At 42.7% G+C, this 22,561-nt stretch overlaps 1 long non-coding RNA gene across 1 annotated transcript in view; it reads right to left on the reverse strand.

Annotated features, from left to right (window-relative positions):
• Window positions 1–1,278: 1,278 nt before the first annotated feature.
• Window positions 1,279–22,561, reverse strand: part of LOC116046307 — a 61,552-nt gene continuing 40,269 nt past the window's right edge. Inside the window, exons 2-3 of the long non-coding RNA XR_004104104.2 lie at window positions 2,059–2,142; window positions 1,279–1,448 (exon numbers count right to left, since the gene is read on the reverse strand). This is a non-coding gene — a long non-coding RNA (uncharacterized LOC116046307). The remainder of the gene's footprint in view (window positions 1,449–2,058; window positions 2,143–22,561) is intronic.

The raw sequence follows: 22,561 nt of genomic DNA on the forward strand, positions 1-22,561 counted from the left end.
TCTTTTTTTACTTCACAGTCTTAAAGGTTCTTGTTTTATCCATCTGGCGCTGCAGTCTGGGCCCAAATGGTTGATGACGAGATACTGTGTGCACTGTGCACTCTATGGAGGGAAAGAAAGAGATGAAGAGCCAAAGAATCCTACATAAGACGAGGTGGGTGGGTGAACTATGTCCTCTACTGAGTGATCATCATAAGGCATCAGAAACTGCCCACTGATTATCATCAAAAGATGTCAAAAACAGAAAAAATTCCCAAACGGTTTATGTTTGTCAGCTATACAGCTATACTTGATCACTAGCATGGTATGCACAACATGTGTGTTTGATTTTATCAGCAACAAGACTCTATTCAGGAAATGTCTGACTTTTTTTCTTCTTGGCAAATATGGAGCTGTTTAATGGGGTTTGCCTTTCAGCTGCTTTCTATATGCTTTACCACAAAAATGCAAAATTGTACTTTGGATCGGCCAGCACCCTCTGAACACTTGAGCTTTCACGGATTCTTTCAATCAACGTCTGCTTAGCTGAATATATTAACACAATATGTTCAGTTTTTTTAAATTCCATATATGCAGGGCCGTAGCCAGGATTTTACAAATACGGTCCTCCGTGCGACATCTTTGGATAAGAGGGGATTTTTATTTGGTGATTGTTTTGACTATTATTATTCAATGCAATATCTGTATTGGAGGGTACTAAAAATTGTTAGTAATATCACTTCAATTCCAACGGATACACAGGCAGTTAACCAGCTTGGGGACCGATGTTACCTGTTGCTTGTCTTATCTGTGATTTTAGCATTCCTTAGTTACTTTGTGACATGGTATGTACGTTTGAGGTTACAGGACTACCAATTGCTGTGAGTTTTGACAGTCTGGTCATTTGCCACCATCACCTCTTGACCCACTCTTTTCTACAATGCAGGACTAAAGCAGCACTGAGTAGATGCCGATGACTCAGCAGGCGTTGAATTAACAAACCAAAACTGTCTATTGGAAATCAGCACTAATGTTAGAAATAAAGGCCAACTAGCTTCCACTTTCCTAGTAAAATGCAAACTTCATAACATGAAGTTTGCATGCTAGACCCAAGGCCTAAAGTTCTATATAAAAGTTGATGTAGTCACTAAATATTATCTTCCAATTTCCACCTATATTTAATATTGCACATAGGACAGTAGTGCATATACAGTATGTGTGAGTATCCTAAAAGTGTGCCAGGAAGTTATGAATAAATCCATTCAAGATGTAGTCTTTATTCCATATCTGTTGGCATTTATTTATTTTCATATTATTTTCAACAAATGCATTAATTTAAAACAGGGCATTGCATATTAATGCAGTCTATTAGATCCACTTAACCAGCCGAGGTTGGATTTTAAAGCCTTTTCGTGCAGTAGCAGTTAGGAACTGGCTCAGCAGTTGTGATTTATGGAAGCTTGTTGCACCTTGAGTTGTAAAAACAGAACAAATGTTGTTAGAGTAGCCTTGAAAACAAAGTTAAATGTTCAAGATTCTGTCAGCAGCACATCTTCAACACAAGCAGATCCTTGTGATTTTCTCCTTAAACTGCCAGTGTGCTTTAGTCAGTGGAACATTTCAGCCTTCCTGAGCCGAGCTGAACTAAATGCTAATGGCCCCAGCAGGTTAACCGAGGCCATAATGTAACAACTCTCTCCAATCCAAATCTTTTTGTATTAAAGACACACTTTAATAATGAACACAGAAAAACTGGCTTTTCAGCTTGCAAGGGCCTCTCTGAGCAGGTGTTTCAGCTTAAACTCTGAAAGACATGAACAACGGCAATGATGTTTAACACCGACGCAGAGGATCTCTCTCCCAGAATGGTATTTCCTCTTTTCTTTTAAAGCTGGAAGCAATTTTGGGTGGGTTTGCCAAGTCTCTCGTTCTCCACACACCCTGGTCATATCTTATATCACTCAACCTTTTGTCCTGTGCAAACACAACACACACCAAGCATATTTACAGTACAGAATATTCTTTTTCAGACGCACGCACACACTTCTCCCCTCTACTTGCGTATTCCCAGAATCTCACCTTTCAGCCCGTTCATGGTCTCCGTATTGAAGGGTCCCTGTTTGAGCTGCCTGATGTGTTTCTGATTCACAAACTCCTCTGGGGCTTTTGGAGAGAGAGAGAGAGAGAGAAAGAGAGAGAGAGGGAGGATAGAAGAGGATCACGGATCAAAGTGAGTGAACTCAGAGGTTTAGAGATCAGTTCAAGGATCTGGGAGGAGCTATAAGATGATCCATTTGTACCGTTTTCATTTAGATGTAAAGTCAAATGACACCACCCCTACTTTGAAAAGGCTGGTGCTATGAACAGCGTACATGAAGTTTGTGTCACTTCTGATCTGATCTGTCAGTGTGTCAGTCAGACACAGTGCAACATATCACAACAATAAAGGCTACATTCTTGTGAAATTAGCTGTAGATATATATCTTCACTAGAAGATGAATCATTATGTTTTTTTAGCCATGCTGGCCATATTGCCTAAGAGATGGCCATGTTGATTGGTCGGTCCACCACTTTGGTCCAGGCTGAAATATCTCAACAACTATTTAATGGATTGGCAGGAAATTGGTAAAGACATTCATGGTCCACAGAGGATTAATCCTACTAACTATGGTGATCCCCTGACTTTTCCTCTAGCACGCCCATGAGGTTGACATTTGTGGTTGTGAGTGAAATGTCTTGACAACAATTACAAGGCAAAGCACCACTACGCCTGTGTACAGCCTGAACAGAGCTTGACTCTTGTTGGTTTCCTTCTTAGATTGTGGTCTAGTTTTCATGGGACCACCAGTCTGCCTCCTTTATCATCAGGCTGCTGTGAATGAGTGCTGGCAGGGACTAAACCTAAATATTTCATAACTACATTCTGTTTCATTGATTTCTGGCAAAATTCTATTAGCCCAGAGCTTGGGCCTCCACTCTGTGCACAGAGGAGGATTGTATGCAGGAATGTGTCTGTACAGTAAATATCAAGATAGAGCAGGTGATTAGCTTAGCTTAGACTCCGTTTTCCATTTCAGTTTGAATTTAAAAAACAAGATACAACACTTTTTTTTTTTTTTAACCTTTAGACAGTCATCCTGTTTCCAGTCTGTATGCTAAGCTAAAGTCATCATCTTGCTGACTTTGTATAGACCCGGTGTCGTTGTCGTAAATGTGGTCGTTTCTATGTCTCTCTATACCTGTCTTTATGTTATCTGTTGATGTATTTGTCTGTGTATATTGTCATGTGCATGAAACAAACTGAAAACAAATCTTCCTCATGGGACAATATCTATCTATCTATCTATCTATCTATCTATCTATCTACTTACTGCTGGCTTTAGCTCCATATTTAGCAAATATTATACTATCCTCATCTAACTCTGCAAGACAGCAACATGTCAACTATTCTGCTGAATGTGTGTCATTAAATGATGACGCACCCCTATTGGGACCACTGATAGAAACATGAAACATTACCTTTCATAAAAGTAGTATAACATCCCCCTCTCATGCACACACAAACAGCTATTTCAATCACATGAAGGACACATGTATTTACTGTTAGCAAATATGCACACCCCCCACATGCCTGCACTTGCACATACTGCCATGTCAGTTTGAGATTAGCCGTACTGTGTGTCAATCCATCCTTAAAAACATGTCAAAGACAAAAACAAAAACAAACATGTTACAAAAAACTGACAAGACATTACTTAAAGTTAAATATATACAATGTAGTACTTGTAACAGAAAGTACACTGCAGAAAACAAGTAAATAAATAAATGTACATAAAGGAAAAAAAAAGGAAATAAAGAATTGTCTTTTTCTCCCTGTTCATAGCCAGCCATTCATCACTCAAACATTGCCCCTTTCCTCAGCCTCTTGTAATGCTTCAGATGTATCTTCATTTTCCATAAAATGAATGAAAGGTTCCCAGATGGAGTCAAAGGCCTCCCTTTTACATTTAAGAATGCAAAGCATTTTCTCCATTAAGAGGCAGGCAGACATCTCCCTAAGCAACGCATTCTCATGAACAGGTCCGCATGATATCGTACGAAAATGTATGCACACCAAAATGTATGATATCCTACGAAATTACACTTTGCTCCTCCTTCCCCCTCTTGTGATTGGATGTTGTACCGTCACGTGACTCAGCAGCACCAGGCAAACAAGCAAGCAAGCAGCGCGCACACACACACACACACACACACACACACACACACACACAGGACAGAGACATAGCAGAAGAATGGCAGAGAGGAAGAGGAGTGCTGTGCAGCTATATTTTCAGGCAAAAAATTAAACAATGGCAAGCTGAATAATTTGTAAAAAGGCTGTAAGATACAGTGGTAACACAAAAAATGTGTATACAATCATATGAAAATTCTGTCCTGGGTTTTAACTTATTAATAATCCCACTTAAAAGGTCATGAGAATTCATTCAGATTTAGCAATTTGATGATGAATCCACCTTAATTATTAAAAAGTAAATCGGTATCGGCAATACTGGCCCTGTATTTACTTGGTATCGGATCGATACCAAATTTTGCAGTATTTTTCGGCTGGTCACATGACACCAGGTGGTCAAGGGCCACCGGCTTGCTACGAGCTCCATGACGCCGAGCAGCAGTTACTAGTTGTTTAAGCCACTACAGAGCTTGGTGACGCCGGCTACAGACCTCCGTTGTATCAGCGGTAGTTGGTGGTTCAGTTACCCAAAAATAGGTGACTCTGAGCCAGGTACAAAGCACCGTGCGCTGCTGGTCGTTTTGGTGGACATTGCGGTTAAATTCAGTCCACAAAATATGAGCGTTTCACTGCGCCGAAAGTTAAGATTAGGCACCAAAACGACTAGTTAAGATTAGAAAAAAAGATTGTGGTTTGGATTAAAAAAGTCCTAAGGAACACACATTTCCTGGGTGAAAGGCTTTAGTTTTCCCCGGGAAGCAAACTCCGATCTCTGGCTTGAAAGTCCTGTAAGTTAACGCCCACCCATCCACGACCTTCGTGGCCAGCTGCGTTCTTAAACAGCGGCCGTCAATGTAGTGAATACAGCAAAAAAAAACGTGGAATGCTTACGAATTACAGTGCTTAACTTTTCGTAGCTTTTTTAATGAATGGATCATGAGAACAATGTTTAGCATAGAGGTAGCACACAAAGATTTTTTGAATAACAGGATTAGTTGGATAAATAAACAACTTATGGTGTGGAGGTAATGGTGTGCCTATCATCCATACCTGCTGCATGTGAGAGCTCACACTAGAACTCTCTTATCTCCCTGCACTCCCAAAGGCAGTGAAACAGCATCCCCCTCTCATGCACACACAAACACAGGTATATCAATCACATGAAGGACACGTGTATTTGCTGTTAGCAAATATGCACGCCCCCCACATGCCTGCACTTGCACATACTCCCTTGTCAGTTTGAGAGTAGCCATGTGTCCGTCCATCCTTAAAACCCTCCTCACAGGGTAGGATGGTGGTTATGGGAGAAACTGGAGGGGCCACTGGGGTCCCCGTGTTTATTTAAGGTTAAACCGTCACCCAGTTTCCATTCCTGCCTTCGGTGGGACTGAATGGACAAGTGACTGATTTATTTGTAAAACCAGAGCTGAGTTTGGCTGTAGGATCGTTATGGATGTAGAAACTCATCATATAGTACACTTTATTTGGTCTCAGCTGGAAAAAATAACATTACAGTAACTCACAGTGGGGCAATTCTTACTGGAGGTGGATGTGTGTTAGTTACTTACAAGTAGAGTTGGTAATTTGCTCCCTAAGGTTGCTGCGACCAGAAAATCAAGAGTTTGGGAGTCTCTGAGCCAGTTGCAAGGCCAAGGAATAGGTGCAGTTTCGGGAGAAGTTTTTATTTGAAAAGGAAAAAAACTTTTCAGTATAGAGCTAAGCTTTATCTAGTGTAGACTTTTTTCAGTCCATGTAGGTTTTAAAGCATATTCCACAGAGCACTCCCACTGTGCTGCTGTTGAATGGTTGTATTGATAAAGAAAGTGACTGACTGTGTTGTGTGTGTGTGTGTGTGTTGGAGTCGATCACACTCGGATCTGTGGGAATGTGTCTGACCAGAACATGGATTGCATTGAGAGCTAGAAATGGGAGTTTGGACCCTCCCTGAATCTCTGGCTGCCTGACTGTCCCCTGATCAGACTTTAAATATTTATACGACATTTTGACACAGAGCCTGTGTCGGGACAAAAAGAAAGACAGACAGAGAAACAGACAGACAGACAGACAGAGAGACAGAGAGAGAGAGAGAGAGAGAGACAGAGAGAGAGAGACAGAGAGACAGAGAGAGACAGAGAGACAGAGACAGAGACAGAGAGAGAGAGAGAGAGATCCCCATGTTTTGCTTTGAATCCGGACCCTGGGGTGTCTGCTATCTGCAGCCTGGCATCAAGAGGCCTCACAGGTTATGTAGTGTTGTAAAACTGATGGTTTATAACCGTGATATAATAACCACATACAATGGCTATAATTTGAATTCCTTTGCACAATAAGTTTCACTCCGCGTAAGAAAAAAAACAAACTGATAGCTGGTGCCACGGAGGAAAGCCATTCATCGGCACACACACACTGCCATGAAACAGAGCTGGTTTAAAGGGGTGATAGAATGATTATGTAGGGTATTTCACACTGGTCCTTAAGGTCTCCTAATAGGGTATGTAACATTGATTGGGCTGAAAATGGCCCGGGTGCTGTTCTATGGGCCCTAATGCAACCCTGTGAATAAGCCCTGGATGAAACAAGCGCTTTTCTCCCAAATATGGTATGCTCATGAATATGATGAATGAGCTGCGCACTGATTGGTTGGTTGAAGCGCACACACACACACACACACACACACACACACACACACACACACACACACACACACACACCCTCCCCTCCGTGCACACCACGTCACACACACTGCACAGAAATTTTATACATTGTTCGTCTGCTATTTCATTACTAAATTCACTTCTGAGACTTTTTTTATGCGAGAAATCAACTATGTAGAGCTCAAATATGTGCCGTTTTACGACAATTGATGGCTAATTGCAAATTTGGTCAGACTTCTGGGTTACTGGACTACCAAATGCCGCTGCCCTGACAGAGCTCCACGGCCGGCAGCCCACAGCACTCCATACCTAGCGCAAAGTCACCGTTTCTGGGTTAACTAGACTACCAACTGCTGCTGCCCTGGCGGAGCTCCGGCCAGCTCACAGCGGGGTCTGCGCGACCTAGATTCAGAAGACCAATTGGCCTCAGACCAGTGGTTTGTATGTACATTTTGGGGCGTGACTAAGGTACAGACTAGAGCCAAATAAGGTACAGCCACCGATTTGACGTCAACTATGAGCTTTGTTGAGATTCGCCTATTTTCAGCTGCAGTTTCAAATTGTGAGATTTGCATAGGAAACAGGTGTCAATGGGACTTTGAGGTTCTATGTATGCCTATTTTACCCACCGAACTGTTGTAATTCAACTATGACAAGGTAAACTCGGTTTTGCATTCTATCACCCCTTTAAAATTGGCCAAGAATCCCTTTAAATGGATGCTATTTTCAGAATATTTATAAATATACTGTATAGTAGTCTATATTCCAGCGCTGTGGAGGAAGGTCTGGCAATGCGAAACTACTTCACAAGCGACGGTACTACATCTGCTCTCCTCTCTGAGACTTAGCTCTACAAAGGCCAAGTCTCTCAGCAAACTGCACAGACACACACACTGGCAGGCTTGTTTACTTCATACATATAATTGTGGTCAATAAGCAACATACGAGTTAAAATGCAAAAGAACGAGTTGACTAGAGAATTCAGAAATTATGTATATACTGTTACGGCCCTAGTCCCATTTTGTATTGTATCTTTCATGTATATTTGTGTGTGCCAAAATAATGTGAGATTGAGAGCTCTCTGGTCCTTGAACATCTTTGCTGTGTTTTGTTCTATTTGAAATATAAATGTTAAGGCCTAGCATTATTTTTTAACTTACAAGTTGGCGACGTCTTGCGAGAGCAGCACGCCTCAGTTATGTACTTATTCTGTTTCTTCAGCAGGAAAAGGAGAATAATATGTTAAATATGAGCAGAGCAGCACGTCACAACACAAACGATGTACAATGTACTTTGTATTTATCAATTTGGGAAAATACTCTCAATATATGTATTTATCACAAAAATGTGTGTGGGTGTTTATTACTAGCGGTCCACCAGCCGACCTTTATCTGACAAGTTTTAACTGTGCGACAGCAATGACGTAAATAATGACGCTGAGAAAATGACCCGAGTAGTGTCCAAAAGTCTTTTTTCATGTTGCCCATTGACTAGGTTTACATACACATAGTATTCCGGTTTTTGCCCTTATCCGACAAAGCTGTTTACATGGCTAATTAAAGTGAATGTTCCACTATTATTACCGTTTACATGTAGCCGAGCAAAATACAATTTTTTCAGCGGTGGAGGACTTGTTGGACCGTGCGAACACAGCGTCCATCTTTCATTCCTTTAACTAGCTTCTTGAAAAGGTCGGCGTAGCGATGTGTGCGCATATCCAAAAACCTGTTGATATCCAAGTCTTTGATAATGTTTAAAAGTAGCTGTGTTTCTCCTTCTTATCGGGTCTGCAGTCTTGCAAACTGTTGGCTGGCTGGTTTGTGTACAGAAACCATAGCCATGCACTGAGCTGACCGTAAGGCGTAAACAGGCAAGAGGCCGTAAACTGGGCGTAAACTGCAGTAAAAACCCTGATTGATACACATAGTCCGAATGCGCTAACCTGACAAGCCAGACCCACATCAAGATGTTGAGTCTGGAAACTCACCATTAGAGTTTAGATTATTAGAGCCGTTATTTTCCGCCACATCCTCGGGCCAGGCCGGGCCCGGGCCGGACCCTTGATCAAGCAATTTTTTTTTTTTTATCCAAATGCAGCACGTGTCATGCACGGAGTCTCCTCCTCTCGCACGCATCACACCGGGAGCTTGAAGATGTAAAGAAAAAAAGAAAAACAGGAGAATTAACTTTGAGCAAGTGTGGAGGAAAGTCGGAGGTATGGAAGCAGTTTAAACAAGTCGTGGGCAGTGACAACAATATGTTGTTCATCATTGTTTCTTTTTGTTTACGTTTCTTCATTCGGATCCACTTGCAATCCGTTCCATTCTAAACAAACAGCGCAGTTTACATGCTTCGTCCTTGTTGTATTATTGTAAACAGATTTCTGTAGTTCAAACAACTCTGAATTGTAGTTGAGAACGTCAGCGGCCCACGTATTAAAGAATTGTCGGGTTTAAATCGGGCTCGGGCTCATAATTACAGTTAATGTGTAGGGCCGGGCTGGTCTCGGATGCAACGTGCTCGGGCAGGTTCGGGCTTGATTTTTTGGGCCGATCTAAGCTCTACTCACCATTGGCAGAACTCAATCCGAGGGGCGGGATAAACGGTTGTCTTTCAAATTCCCACTGCACGCAATAGGATAGCGCTACAACCAACCAGAGCAACGCTAGTTGATAGATTAAACTTTTGCCGTATCCGGTTGGCAAAACTCTGAACACATCTTCCTTTTTTAAGAATGACTTCATTGCCGTTCTTTGTTCTTTTCTCAAAGAAAAGCTTAACTCCAAGTCTTCCAGAGTCGCGGCCAAAGCTGATTCGAAATACCTAATGTTCGCGAGCAGCAGCAACCGTCGCAACTCTGCCATCCTTATGTTAAGCCCGCCCACCGACTCTATACACGATGTGATTGGCCCGACCAGAATTAGTTTTTTCAAGCTCGCAAGCCAACAGAGAGTTGCTAGACCCCCTGGCTGCAAATACATTTGCTGCCGCTAGGGTGCGTCTAGATTTCTAGGCTACGAATGCACTGTATACATGTCCAAAGAATGCTTCTAAAACCCGAATTATACCGGAATATCCCACGTCTTAATCGGAGAATGCTATATTCGGAAAAAACGCCTTATCCGGAATATCCAACCAGAACATGCTGTTTACATGACCTGAATCAAATTCGGAATATTGTCATATTCTGAATAATAGTGGTGTGCATGTAAACGTACTCAGTGAGCTCATTATATAGTCATTTACATTTACCTCTGCATATAGTGAGTAGGGAGTAGTGAATGAGTGATGTCTGTAGCCCGTCACGCTAGAGGATCATTTGGGCAGATAATCTGTTCAGACCAGCATTCAATCACTAACACCCCACGATTGCCCAATTATCCTCTAGTGTGGGGCCAGCATTAGTGTTTAGTTCATATGACTGGGCTGTCGGGGAACATCAGACAGAGAAGCTTGGTCTCCGTAGCAGGCGAAGCTCGCGTAGTGCGTTGAGTATTCCGTCTGTAATAAAGTTTCCTGCATATTCTCCGATCTGTACCAATGTATCCCAGTGGTACACATGTGCGGTAGTTTGAATGCACATAATTGTTGTAAGTTTTCTTCTGAAAAGACGGAGCCAGTTTAGCGCACCTTCAAGATGGCTGACACTCGTTTTGCTTCGGCAATCTTTGAGTAAAGACGACAGTCCAACCCCCTATGGGCGGGTTGAAAACATGCGGAAGTAGCTCATACTATTGGCTGTAGTCCATTGCCTCTGGGCAAAAATGCCTCCGATGACGGAAAACGATGATTTTTGCGTCATCAGAGGCTTTTTTCTAGACCCACAATACAGAGATCTCTCCTCTCAGGGGGACATGAGGGAGGGAAGCACGCTCATTCGAAAATACTACCGGGTTTCTACGGATGCAAAGCTTAATGCTAAATCTGTGAAGTATCCCTTTAAGTTTGGCTCTCTGGCATTGGCAAGCGGTTTCCCTTTGCTCAGGATGTTGATCTGTGGTGCATAATGTGCATTATTCTCTGTAAGACGTATTAAGGGCTTATTTCGGTAAGACACTCAAGCTCTTTAAATCAGAACCCGGCCTGCTTGCAAGCTTTATTCACCATCTTTATTCTATAAACTGTGCACCAAAGCCAAGAAGGGTTTGGCAGAGGCTGCAAGGTTTTTGCTCCATTATTCTAATTGCCTTTAACCTGTAATCAATATTTACGGCACAGACTACCCAAAGGGTTGGAGGACTAAGCATTTCTCCCTCTTTTCTTTTGCCTCTGATTTGATTAAGGAAGACTGCAGCCAGACTAAAAGTGCGCTTCCTGGTTATAGTTCAGGATTATGATGGGTGATGTTTTTTCCACCTCCAGCACCACTATGTGATAACTCTGACCTTCCACTATACCTTGTGTCTTCAGAAAAATCCTGCCTCATTGTGACTTAAACAATCTGCTCAACACAATCGACCTTTGTCATGTATTGTTTGCAAAATGGAAAGCCAATCGGAGAACAAATAAAAAAGGTCAGATAGAAAGAAAGACAAAGATGAGAGAGTGCAGAAGAATGGGGGTAAGTGGGATGAGGAAGGAGAGGAAAAAGGGCAGGTGAAGGAGAAGAAACAGTGAGAAATCAAGTCTCCAGAGTGTGAAAGGCCAACAGCCCACGCTGCGATTCCATCTGGCCTCCTCGCTCAGCATGTGTGTGTGTGTTTCAGCAAATGGAAGCGCGCCAGAGCGAGAAATGACCCTGTATATGTGTTTGTATATGTAAGCGTGAGGCTGCATATGTGTGTTTTTGTGCGAGTACATGCCTGCTCATTTGTATTTGCTCGCAAGTTCAATCTGTGTGTGTGTGTGTGTGTGTGTGTGTGTGTGTGTGTGTGTGTGTGTGTGTGTGTGTGTGTGTTTGCGGTGTGAAGATGGAAGTGTCTACAGCGCTCTCAGCTCTGCTGTGTGTCATGGTCTGACCTGTATACATGGACTAAAATAAGTCAATGGGGACACATCTGTGATACTGGCGGTACATAAGGCTGCTAAAGACACCCGGAGGTACTTAGTAAACTTCAACTTAAATACATTTATAATATCTGAGCTTTGTTGCTTTTAAAGTTGTATTTTGCAGCCGATATGTGGTTTTTGAAGACCTATGCCAAATGCTTTTATTGTGAAAGCACAGGCAATATATAACTCTTTTCTTGTAGAATCATTGGTGGAAATAATTCATTTTTAGAATAAAAGACAGTTTAAGGTATGTGTGCCTTGCTTCCATTAAATTATTCTGATACAAATGTTTATTTGAATTCTAAAAATGTAATTCCATTCCAGACACTTTTTAGCCTTACCTTCAATATTTAGATATTATTAGGGCCCGAGCGCCGACAGCGGCGAAGGCCCTATTTAAACTGAAGGAATTATTATTCCTTCTTTTGTTCCCGCGCAATGAATCGCCTTTTTGGGGACCTCATACTCATAAACTCACCAAACTTTGCACACGCATCAGGCCTGCATGATGGCAAGGGCAAGCATGTTAAGACGTACAAAAAAGCTCATTGGAGCCATATCTATGAAGGTAAATATGGTGCAAAAAGGGAGAGCTTGTAGAATACAATGTGAGAACTTGCAGAACAAAAAATCTGAACTTGTATGTTAAAATTTGCACTTGTAAAAATTTAATTTGCACTTGTAAAAATAAAATTTGCACTTGTAAAAAATATTCACACACATGTGATCTGAATTTGAAGTCATACAAAGAAAAAAAACGAGAGCTTGTAAAAAAAAATCTGAACTTGTAAGTTGAAATTTGCACTTGTAGAAAATGTTCACACACCTGTATTCTGAATGTGAAGTTACAGAAAAAATATTCACAAATGTGTAGATTGATATTTACATGAACACAATGACAGCTGCAAACGTATAATGCAACATTTACTTTTTTTTACTCTGGTTCATTTTCCATCACAACCACAACTCAGTGATTACAACCTCTCGAATCTGTCACTGCAACTTCACATATGTGCTCTCTCGCATCACAAAGTGGCCAATCTGCGCACCTCGACTTTCACAACACTCTTAACGATACATTTGGTGCAAAACTAATTTGTACCTGTGGACTTAGGCTGTGGAGCTCTGAGCTAACAGAACGGGAAAAGCAGGGTTTCTATCGCCAGATGAGGGACAACTCTGTCTGGCTTATTTATGTAGCATGGAAACTTGGTGGAATAGCATGCTAGCGTTAGCTAACTATCAGCCAGCCCGCTTCTAAATAAATACCTTTTAATTGTCTAAACATTTTTAACAGTCAAACTAAAACACTGGCGGTGAGCTCCACGGCCTGCAGCCGCAGACGGACCGTCATCAGTGGGTAACAGGTGCCAAGTTTCGCATCCCTGCCGAGAATTGCATCCACTAGGGAAAATGATGATTTTATAAGGCAAAGTACTGTTTAAAAACTAGGCAATAGTAAATCTCTTTGTCATGTTCATCAATAATGATTAGGATTTTAGAAGGTTTAGAGACATCAATGTTTTATCATACTCTATAGTAGCATTTCCTTGCTACCTAGATGCAATTTTCGGCAGCAATGAATTCTGCAGAAATTATTGTTTCTGCCCAAGCGGGTGCAATTCTTAGCAGGGATGCACAACATCAGCAAAGCAAGCTCTGGTCATGGCCGGGGGATGGGCCGCTGCTACCGGATGTGGGGCTCTCCGTGTCCCGCTGGAGCTCCGACTGCAGGTCGAGGTCGGCAGCGAAGCTTTCTGGCAAAAGCAGTGTTACTACGCTGGTCGATCCCCACTGATGACGGTCCGTCTGCGGCTGCAGGCCGTGGAGCTCACCGCCAGTGTTTTAGTTTGACTGTTAAAAATGTTTAGACAATTAAAAGGTATTTATTTAGAAGTGGGCTGGCTGATAGTTAGCTAACGCTAGCATGCTATTCCACCAAGTTTCCATGCTACATAAATAAGCCGGACAGAGTTGTCCCTCATCTGGCGATAGAAACCCTGCTTTTCCCATTCTGTTAGCTCAGAGCTCCACAGCCTAAGTCCACAGGTACAAATTAGTTTTGCACCAAATGTATCGTCAAGAGTGTTGTGAAAGTCGAGGTGCGCAGATTGGCCACTTTGTGATGCGAGAGAGCACATATGTGAAGTAGCAGTGACAGATTCGAGAGGTTGTAATCACTGAGTTGTGGTTGTGATGGAAAATGAACCAGAGTAAAAAAAAAAGTATACGAGTAAATGTTGCATTATACGTTTGCAGCTGTCATTGTGTTCATGTAAATATCAATCTACACATTTGTGAATATTTTTTCTGTAACTTCACATTCAGAATACAGGTGTGTGAACATTTTCTACAAGTGCAAATTTCAATTTACAAGTTCAGATTTTTTTTTACAAGCTCTCGTTTTTTTTCTTTGTATGACTTCAAATTCAGATCACATGTGTGTGAATATTTTTTACAAGTGCAAATTTTATTTTTACAAGTGCAAATTAAATTTTTACAAGTGCAAATTTTAACATACAAGTTCAGATTTTTTGTTCTGCAAGTTCTCACATTGTATTCTACAAGCTCTCCCTTTTTGCACCATATTTACCTTCATACATATCTTAACGCAACATTTTGAATTGAAAGTTCGAAATTAGTGCGATTTTGGCCATTTCCACATGTCGTACTTTAACGAACTCCTAGAGATTTCATCCAATCAACTTCAAATTTGGTCTGTGCCATCTTAAAAGGGGAACTATGCAGTTTTTTTTTTAGCTTAATTTACCTTAACTGAACAGCTTTGGAGTCATTGGAATGGTTATATGACTTTTTTTGGGTTGAATGGTGGTCATCTCGCTCCCCCCTAGCGCCTGTGAGCGGAAAAACCACCCTTGCAAGGGCATGGCCGTGGCAGGGCGGCCATTTTGTGCGTTTCGCCATCGAAACAGGAAATGGGTGTAACTTGAGTGTACATTGTCCAATTGGCTCAAAACTTTTCAGAATTCATAAGAGTCCAACCTTGAGGACATCTACAGGCCGATATTGGCTAAAAGCGCCCCCTAGTGGCAACAGGAAGTAGGCCTAAAAGTCAAGGTGCTATCCTTTAACAAACTCCTACAGAATTCATCCGATGGACTTCAAATTTAGTGTGTACCATCTCAAGACCTTAACAATGAAAAGTTATTAAAAGCAAAACATTTCGTCAAATTAGTTGACTTCTTCATTGGTGATGGTTTGGCCCGCCCCCTATGCTTAAGCCACGCCCCCTTTCATAACTGGTGACCCATTTAAGGTAGAGTCTTGTGTGAGGTATCATTGAACTCAGCAGAGACTTCCTTTTTCATTAGTCATGGGTTGGCCCACCCCCTATGTTTTCACCACGCCCACTTTCACAGCTAATTATCTGTATTACGTAGAGTCTTGTGTGAGATATCATTGACTATATAGCTTCTTATTTTTCGATTTGTCTGTGTAATGACGTGTACTGTATACATTGCTGAATATCCCTTTCTGATACCGCAATAACCTAATTTCCTAACAGTATTAATAGTTTTGATCTCATCTCATAAGAAACACTGTTCAAATGAGTGCTGAACACGTCCTCTCCTAAAAAGCTTGTGATCTGTGTAATTATTTTGGATCACCCCCTCTGTATGCTTAATTCTCAGCTTATGTGCTATTTATTGCTATGATCTCTTATTAAACCTCCGCTCAGTACAATTACGTTGTATATTAAACTGGGAAGAATGGTTTAAATCCATCCATCTTCGTCCGCTTATCCGGTCTCGGGTCGCGGGGGTAGCAGCTCCAGCAGGGGACCCCAAACTTCCCTTTCCCGAGCCACATTAACCAGCTCCGACTGGGGGATCCCAAGGCGTTCCCAGGCCAGGTTAGAGATCCAATCTCTGTACAACCAAAGCGAGAGCTGTGTCCGGGTTCTCGGCAGTAAGTCGGACTCGTTTCAGGTGAGAGTTGGCCTCCGCCAGGGCTGCGCTTTGTCACCAATCCTGTTTGTAGTATTTATGGACAGGATATCGAGGCGTAGTCGGGGTGGAGAGGGATTGCAGTTCGGTGGGCTGGGGATCTCATCGCTGCTTTTTGCAGATGATGTGGTCCTGATGGCATCATCGGCCTGTGACCTTCAGCACTCACTGGATCGGTTCGCAGCCGAGTGTGAAGCGGCTGGGATGAGGATCAGCACCTCTAAATCGGAGGCCATGGTTCTCAGCAGGAAACCGATGGAGTGCCTTCTCCAGGTAGGGAATGAGTCCTTACCCCAAGTGAAGGAGTTCAAGTACCTTGGAGTCTTGTTCGCGAGTGAGGGAACAATGGAGCGGGAGATTGGTCGGAGAATCGGCGCAGCGGGTGCGGTATTACATTCAATTTATCGCACCGTTGTGACGAAAAGAGAGCTGAGCCAGAAGGCAAAGCTCTCGATCTACCGGTCAGTTTTCGTTCCTACCCTCACCTATGGTCATGAAGGTTGGGTCATGACCGAAAGAACGAGATCCAGGGTACAAGCGGCCGAAATGGGTTTCCTCAGGAGGGTGGCTGGTGTCTCCCTTAGAGATAGGATGAGAAGCTCAGTCATCCGTGAGGAGCTCGGAGTAGAGCCGCTGCTCCTTCGCGTCGAAAGGAGCCAGTTGAGGTGGTTTGGGCATCTGGTAAGGATGCCCCCTGGGCGCCTCCCTAGGGAGGTGTTCCAGGCACGTCCAGCTGGGAGGAGGCCTCGGGGAAGACCCAGGACTAGGTGGAGAATGGTTTAAATAAAAATAGATATTATTTATGCATCATGTTTTAATGTTAAACATACATCTGGAAGGCACAGTGACTTAACTGTATGGCTACCATAGTTACCTATGATTTATTTTTACATTACATTTAGCTGACGCTTTTATCCAAAGTGACTTACAATTGCTACATATGTCATAGGTCGCACACCGCTAGAGCAACTATGGGTTAAGTGTCTTGCTCAGGGAAACATTGGTTGATGTATCGCAGTGTGAATTGAACCCAGGTCTCCCATACCAAAGGCATGTGTCATATCCACTGCGCCATCACCACCACTAAGTGGCATGCCACTTAGTGGCCCATCTCACACGGCATTACATGACACCAATATAACAGTAATTAATTCAACAGCTTCCGGTCCAAAGTCCACATACAACATACACATACACACAAATAATTGCAATCCTAAATCATGATATTATGGACAATACAAAGCAAAATGAACTTCATTTTCAATTTCATTGAGATCACATAAATAACACAGTCTTCCTTACTAGTGCCTATGCGTCAATAAGTTTCTTTTCACAAATAGGCCAATTTATCTTTGCTATTAAAATTTTGCATTTATATGTATATTTCAGACATCAAACATTCAAAAAAAATAATCTTTTACATAATTTGGCGGCCCCGGACCCCCTGTTGAAGAGTATGGATTTGTACTGTATACACATTTGTACAGTGGGTTCATGCTAGCACAAGACATATTTAGCCATGTGCACAGCCTATATAGTATAGTCCCAGATACCCTGACCAAGCCTGGGAACCCTAACTATCCACGGAGTTCTTATTATTAAAATATAATAATTATGTAAATAATTAGAAGTTAATTGGCGACTTTAAAATAGTCTTTTGCATTTTACAGTACTTTGCCCTTTTGGCCTAATTCAGCTTGCTAGACATCCACACTCTATAATGCTAAAAACAGTGATGAAAAAAATGCAAGCCCAGCAGTATAATCCCCTCTGCTTCAATAACAAATGGTGATGAATCAAACAGCGTTTCAAATCCCTCAGAATCCTCCCGTCTCCACTCCCCGAGCACGGCCTTGCCTTGCATAAAAAGCAGTCTGGGGTAGTCGCTGTGATAGTGTCAACAGTCTGAGAGGCTCATCTACTCCAGATGTATATAGAAATGTGAATAAAACAGTTTATTTACTGGGAGTATGCAGCCGATTCTGTCACTCAAATTAGAAAAATTTAAGCCATTTGTGCAGGTTTATTTACAGTATGATGTAATTGTTATTCGTACATTTTAGTGTCTAGTCTCTTAACCTGAAGTCTACAATCTCGGTAAAGTCTACAATATTGATAAAAGTGGTTTGTTATGCATATCTAATATGATTAAAGACGGTTAGTCAGTCTTACTTTCCATGAATGATTCACCATCAGTCACCCACAGGAGTCATGCAATATGGAGCCACTGCTGTGCCAGGGTGTTATTTTAGGAAACAACTTGATTTATATACACAACATGTACCTCAAGTGCTGAAATAAAAATCTGCCTGGTTAAATTATATATTTAATAATTTATACTTTAATGTAATTGTATGAAGTGATGAATTACACTTATGCCTAAATTGTACTGTTCTATGATGCTTATGATTTAATAAATAATTGAACAGAGCTTAAACAGTTTAATGAGTTTCATTCATCACTATGTAACATGAGTCTGTAAGAACTCATGATCAAACAAGAAACTAAAAATGCCAAAAGATACTGTAAGTTCCGCACATTTTTTACCCAGCAACATTTAGCAACAATTTTTTTCGTGTGGCTCAGAAAAAGGGTAATTAAAAGTGCCAATACCCACAATTTGGCTCATTTGAGATGAATTCATTAGTGAATGATGAAATAGGTTTCAAAGAAGCTGCCAACAACATCTTGGCAGATGAATATATGACGACAATTAAAAGCCAATGGCTTCATCACCTTCTTCTAAAGGTCCTCCCAAACCCCCAGCCTCTCTCAGGTTGCCCTTTACCTATTTCAGTTCTATTTCGTATAGGCTTTGCCCTCTAAGAGCTGTTGCTATTAGGTTTATCCCTTGTGCATGCGCAGTCGTGAAGATTTCTTTCGCGCCTTGTGCCCTGCATGGGACTCTCTTACATCCACAGTTACAGTTCGCTCACTCCGGGAAACTGAAGGCGCCGGTGTCCCGCTACCAGCCGTTCACCAGGGTCCAAGGCGACACAGAAACAGGCTTCCCATCGGCCCCGCCTCTGGAGCAGAGCCTAGCTTCTATCCTGCTCCCGAAGGCCACTTCTTTCGGCCACTGGAAGCCCACACCGCCGTCCCTCCGGGACCAGGTCTTTGTCCAGGTCACCTATCACTCGCACCAGTATGCAGCCCAAGTAATCACAGCACAGAACAACATTGCTCTGCTAGCATCTGCTGTCTCTGCCATGGCCACTAAGCCCGGAGCGCTCCCCCAGGGGATGGCGACCGAGATCGGCAAAGCCATGACCGCCGTCCTGACCCTCACAACAGCTTCCACGGTTGTGCTGTCCAGGACCATGGCGTGGCAGATCATAACATAGTAGAACATCTGGCTGCACATGTCTCAGCTACCCGCTGAGGTCAGGGGTGAGCTATTGGACGGTCCCGTAGCCCCCAATGGGCTATTTGGACCGCGCCTTCAGACCGCCACAACCCACATGCACCAAGCGGCCGAGGAAGCTGAGAGGTTGCGGAAACTTGCCTCCTGGAGAGCGGCGCCTCAGCCACAACACCAACACCAACACCATGACGGCCACACAAGGAGAAAGCGCTCTGCAGCCTTCGCTGTAGCTGCGCCTTCTCAAGCCCTGGCCCACGCTTCTCCGTTCCGCACTCCTCCCCTCCGCAGCAGCAGCCTCCTGCTGTCAAACCTGCAGGCTCCATGCAGTCGAAAGACCATGCGGGTTGCACCCACCTGGTCCAACCCACCCACTGAACTGCCAAACAAACAGCAGCGTCAGTGGCAATGATGGGACACGGGGAACGTATATCTCACCCCTGCTGAGAGTCTGAAAAACAACGGCCCTTTTAAGGGCCACTCTCCTTCATCTAAAGAGCAGTTTCCTCTCAATCAAACCGCCTTTGCTCGTGCTGAGCATCGCGCGGACACCAAGACACTCGTTCCCCACACAAGCAGAGACAGGCTCGCCGCCCCACACACAGGCGGAGCCCGGTCACACCCTCACTGTGTCAACAGCAGGAGTGGGCACCCACTTAGAGTGTGCGTTGCCACACAGTCACTCTTCACCCCCCGGCTGTCTGAGCGGGATGAGGAGAGCTCCGACTCGGTGGCTGCCCCCGCCATGCATCCCCAGCATAGCGGCGACCGGCAGCCACCCTTTCGACTATGCCCTACAATGGGCTGTGAGAAACGACCATTCGCTTATTAACATCACAATTAATAACTGCAAAAACGCATTCCTCACAGGAGACAGCAGCAAATCAGATCTAACAGTTACGAACAGCAACATCTCACCGCCGGTCGGACTGACTGAAAATTTGGGTAGTGCCATTTTCTTTAGCCTCTGGCCCAAAAGGTAAATTAAAGCTATAGTGTGTAGTTTCTGTCTCCCCAATGAGGAATTCTAAGTAATGACAACAAAACTGTCGGCGCATCCACATGATACAAACCTTCCGTCATTGCCCACCCCTCCTCCACGCAGTTGCTAGTAACCAAGGAGGACAAATGGACATGGACTCTTCCGAAGAGGTAATTATCTTCACTCGAGTTTCTGCGTGCGAAAGTCATACTGAGAAATACAGAGAGAGTTGTGTGGAGCTGATAGTCTTAATTAGCTTTGTAGCAACTCATTTGGCAATGGCTTGAATGTAACGGACGTTCATTAATATCAAAAAGTTATACACTAAAGCTTGAAGTCTCCAACCTAATATTAGTGAAAGTGTTGAAATATGCATAACATGCAATAAGCATCAAACATGCATTTTAGATGAATGAGATGAAAGATGTTCCTCGTCTCCGTTTGCTCAGCGCCGTTAAATTGTATGTAAAAGGACGCAGGGATTTTCTACCTGGAAGTTATTTTAAACAAAGTGATTGGGACTATAGAAAAGAGGTAAATAATGTGAATGAAGAGATTTTCTTTTTTCATCTCCTCTCAGCTGGCCCTTTCAAATCATTCATAGCAACATAAAAGATGACATAAGTACATCTTTAAAACAACCGTCTGAATTTCATTGAAAATCAAAAGAGATTCAGCGTGCTGATTTGCACAGTTCAACCAGATGTTACCGGAAATTTTTTTTTGTTTTTGTGTCTGGTGGATCCAGACAGGGTGGCCTTTTACTGGGCTGCAGTAAAGAACGCCAGCCTCCTCCAGCTATTCATTATCTTAAGTGTGTCTGCAGCAGACAGTATGCGGGGAGCATTCAGATGCATGATGGGAAAGACTGCTGAAACAAGCTTTTCAAAAGGATAGATCTCACAAGACACTGTTAATTAATGAGAGGATGTGATGCGGCTGATTAACAAGGCTCACGTGCCCGTCCTGTTAGCTTATTGCTGTAACAATATTAGGTTAGTTATCCTTGGTCCACATTTTAAAGTCTGATTATTGCTTTAACAAATGTATCCCCAGAAGCAGAAAGTTACATATCTCATCATCACTTTTCTGTTCCATTCATAACATTTGGCGGTTGTAGATACAATTCAAAATAATTCACTGCTGAGAATTATTAGGAGACCACACAGAGCTGATGTCTGCTGAGGGTCGTGAGGTTGATTAGCCTTACCTGTTGATGTGCACCTTGATCACTGTAATGAGTCAGGAAGAGGCTCATTATACTTCTTGTAACTGACTTCCTTCATCTTGGACTGATTAAACACTGTAAATGTTAAATGGTTGCTGCCACTTAAGTGAGACAGGAAGAGGAACTCTGCTGTGTGTGTGTGTGTGTGTGTGTGTGTGTGTGTGTGTACCTACTTATCCAGCAAATATCATCACAGTGGTGGAAGAAGTATTCAGATCTTTTACTTAAAGCTATAGTGCATAGTTTCTATTGCCCCCATGAGGAATTGTAAGTAATGACAACAAAACTGTCGGCGCGTCCACATGATACAAGTATTCAGTGATCGTGCACAGCCCCCACCCCTCCCTCACACAATTTGCTAGTAGCCAAGGAGGACATGGAGGATTAAAAAAACATGGACGAGGTAATTATCTTCACTCAAGTATCTGCATGCGAAAGTCGCCGGACGACACAATCTTCTGAACGTAGCCATACTGAGAAATACAGAGAGAGTTGTGTGGAGCTAATAGTCTTAATTAGCTTTGTAGCAAGTCATTTGTCAATGGCTTGAATGTAATGGAGGTTCATTAATATCGAAAAGTTCCGCACTAAAGCTTGAAGTAAAGGTAGCAACACCACACTGTAAAATAATACTCCACTACAAGTAAAAGTCGTGGCTTCAAAACTTTACTTAAGTATGGTATGCAAGTGTTACCACACACGCACATTGAATTCAAAAGTTAAAGAAAAATACATTGTATTACAAATTACTTTATGTTCCAAATCACTTTATGTTCTATAAACAAAAAACGGTTTGATATTTATAAAATTCTATAGATGCAGTATTAAAAGGACAATTCCGGCACAAAATGAACCTAGGGGTTAATAACGGATGTGTACCCACTCTGTCGTTCTCTGGGACATGTTTTCATGCTAATTGACTGTGTTTGTAGCTTGAACGAAGCTAGCGCGGACCGCTGGTTAGCTTACAACGCTAGTATTCGGGGCACAGGGAAAGTAAAAACAAATCGCTATTTATACCACTAAAAAGGCTCAAAATATCACCAAACTTCAACGATAGCATAGTGAGGGTCCCTACATGTTAACCAAAGCATTGAGAACTTTGTAAGTGTACCGACAGTTTATTGAACAAAGAGCTCCGGGAGCTCCGTGAAAGGGTTACGAGA

This window comes from Sander lucioperca, chromosome 1, assembly GCF_008315115.2.
Source record: "Sander lucioperca isolate FBNREF2018 chromosome 1, SLUC_FBN_1.2, whole genome shotgun sequence".
Lineage (NCBI taxonomy): Eukaryota > Metazoa > Chordata > Actinopteri > Perciformes > Percidae > Sander > Sander lucioperca.